The 2,647-nt window shown below is 43.6% G+C and overlaps 1 pseudogene; it reads right to left on the bottom strand.

The window, feature by feature from the left end:
* Nucleotides 1–1,729: 1,729 nt before the first annotated feature.
* Nucleotides 1,730–2,391, bottom strand: LOC110318511 (annotated as a pseudogene).
* Nucleotides 2,392–2,647: the final 256 nt, after the last annotated feature.

The following is a 2,647-nucleotide window of genomic DNA, read 5'->3' on the forward strand; positions in this document are numbered from 1 at the left end:
TGCTTCTGTCTGTCCCAAAGCTGTGTAGCTTCTGTAGTCCACATTCTCACCAGTGCAGACTGGAGTCTGGGTGCACCAGAGCAAAGATGACTCCTTTACCAGCACAGGCAGTGAGAGTGCTTCTCGGTTGACAACTCTGCTCTGGCAAGGATGGTGCCTGGATGTCTGGAGCCAGAAATGTGGTCTGTCCCAGAAGCAGTGTAGCTTCTGCAATCCACGCTCTCCCTGGCAATGACTGGAGTCTGGGCGCACTGGAACAAAGATGGCTCCCTTACCAGCTCAGGCAGTGAGTGCGCTCCAGGGCGGCTACCTCTGGGCATCTCTTTCTTTAGGTATGGGAAGTTTTCTTCCATAATTTTTTGAAGATATTTGCTGGCCCTTTAAGTTGAAAATCTTCATTCTCATCTACTCCTATTATCCATAGGTTTAGTCTTCTCATTGTGTCCTGGATCTCCTGGATGTTTTTAGTTCAGGTCTTTTTGCATTTTGCATTTTCTTTGTTTGTTGTGTCTATGTTCCCTATGCAATCTTCTGCACCCAAGATTCTCTTTTCCATCTCTTGTATTCTGTTGCTCATGCTCACATTTATGGTTCCTGATTTCTTTCCTAGGGTTTCTATCTCCAGAGTTGTCTCCCTTTGGGTTTTCTTCATTGTTTCTACTTCCATTTTTACATTTTGGAAGGTTTTGTTCAATTCCATCCCCTGTTTGCTTGTGTTGTCCTGTAATTCTTTAAGGGATATTTGTGTTTCTTCTACCTGTTTAGCAGTGTTTGCATGTAGTTCTTTAAGGACTTTTACCTGTTTAGCAATGTTCTCCTGTAATTCCTTGAGGGATTTTTGTGTTTCATCTTAAAGGCTTCTACCTGTTTAGCAGTGTTCTCCTGCAATTCTTTGAGAGATTTTTGTGCTTCCTCTTTAAGGGCTTCTACCTGTTTAGCAGTATTCTCCTTTATTTCTTTAAGTGAGTTATTAATGCCCTTCTTAAAATCTTCTACCACCATCGTGAGATATGATTTTAAATCTGCGTCTTGCTTTTCGGGTATGTTGGGGTATCTAGGATTCGCTGTGGTGGGCGTACTGGGTTCTGATGATGCCCAGTGTTCTTGGTTTCTTTTAGTAAGATTCTTAAGTTTGCCTTTCGCCATCTGGAAATCTCTGGTGTTAATGTTAAAGCTGTCTCTGGCTGGAGCTTGATCCTCCTGTGATTATGTTAACCTCTGTCAGCACTCCTGGGAGTCCCAACTCTCACTTGAGTTCCAATGGTCAGAGCACTCTTTGCAGGAAACTCTGTTCTTGCAGGGCAGGTGTCTAGCAGTCTGGACCTCTAGTCCACCTCCTGAGTCCTGGGGTCAAGATGGAAGGCCTGGCCCTGACCTGAATGGATCTTAGCCTCTGGTCAGGTGGGGTTCCTCTGTCCCTGTTCCTGCTGGCACAGACCCTCCGCAATTCTTTGGAGCTGATGATGCGTTCCACTCACCCATGTTCCCGAGGTGATCTCTAGGACCTACAGCATGGAGAGCACTCTGGAGCCTTTATCAGCCTCAGCTGGACTTAGAAGTAAGATGGCAGGGGTGTCCCCGACAGGAATGCAGGATACCCTTTTAAATAGATGATTTCACTTACCTTTTGTAATTGGTGGGACAGACTGCCACCTAGTGGCTTTACTTTACCCAACTCCAAACAAAAGATTGAAAAGGAATATTGGCTTAGGAGAAGTCAGCAAGAAATTCAACCTGTGCTTACACCTCAGATGTAAATGAATTGACTGATGAATTGGCTTCTGAATTTGTTGAAACTTCTGCAGAGTCTGAAGAACAACCATAGCCCTCGTTTCTCCACCATCAATCATGAGAATCTGAATTCCTCTCCCTTTCACTGGAACTACATACCAAATTAAGGTAAAAATGTCCCTAAAATGCAGCCTGAAGATTTTTGTTCTTAATTTGTCTCATCCTGACCTCATGATGAATATGCATCATAAAAGTCAATCTTTTGTGTGTGGTTCAGGAAATTCTAGAAGATGAAAAGTCAGTTCTTTAACCCTAGTAATACAGAGCTTTGGTTCTGTTGTTGTTAAGGCCTGAACTAGGACTCCAGTTCTGTTACCAATATTCTCTCTTGCAATAATCTTTACTGATGAATAGACATGTGCTTTTTCTCCCCTGTCTTCTTGTCATTACTCACAGCTTGTTCAGTTTTAGCAAATCCACCAGTATAACCATCCACTAAGGCTTGTACACCTTGTGTGGGACAATAAAGAAGGTTAGCAATGCTATGTTTTACAAGCACACAGGTAGGGTTGAAAGGTTTGTCCCAACATCTAGAGGACATCCTGAGTCTGGCCTGTCTGCCAGGATGTCAGGGCCAGGAGAACTGGATTTTCCTTCCATCTTAGTTAAGGTTTTATTACTTTGAAGAGAATCCATGACCAAAGCATTTATGTAAGCAAACAGTTAACTGGGACTGGCTTACAATTTCACTCCATTATCATCATAGTGGGATGCATGGGGATCATGCAGCAGACTTGGTGCTTGAGGAACCAAGAGATCTACATCTTGAACCAAAGACAACTAACTACAAGGAGACTCTTCACCACTAGGCAGAGATTGAGCACTAGGAGACCTCAAAGCCCCACCTCCACAGTAG

The sequence above is a fragment of the Mus pahari genome, chromosome 1 (genome assembly GCF_900095145.1).
Source record: "Mus pahari chromosome 1, PAHARI_EIJ_v1.1, whole genome shotgun sequence".
Taxonomy (NCBI): domain Eukaryota; kingdom Metazoa; phylum Chordata; class Mammalia; order Rodentia; family Muridae; genus Mus; species Mus pahari.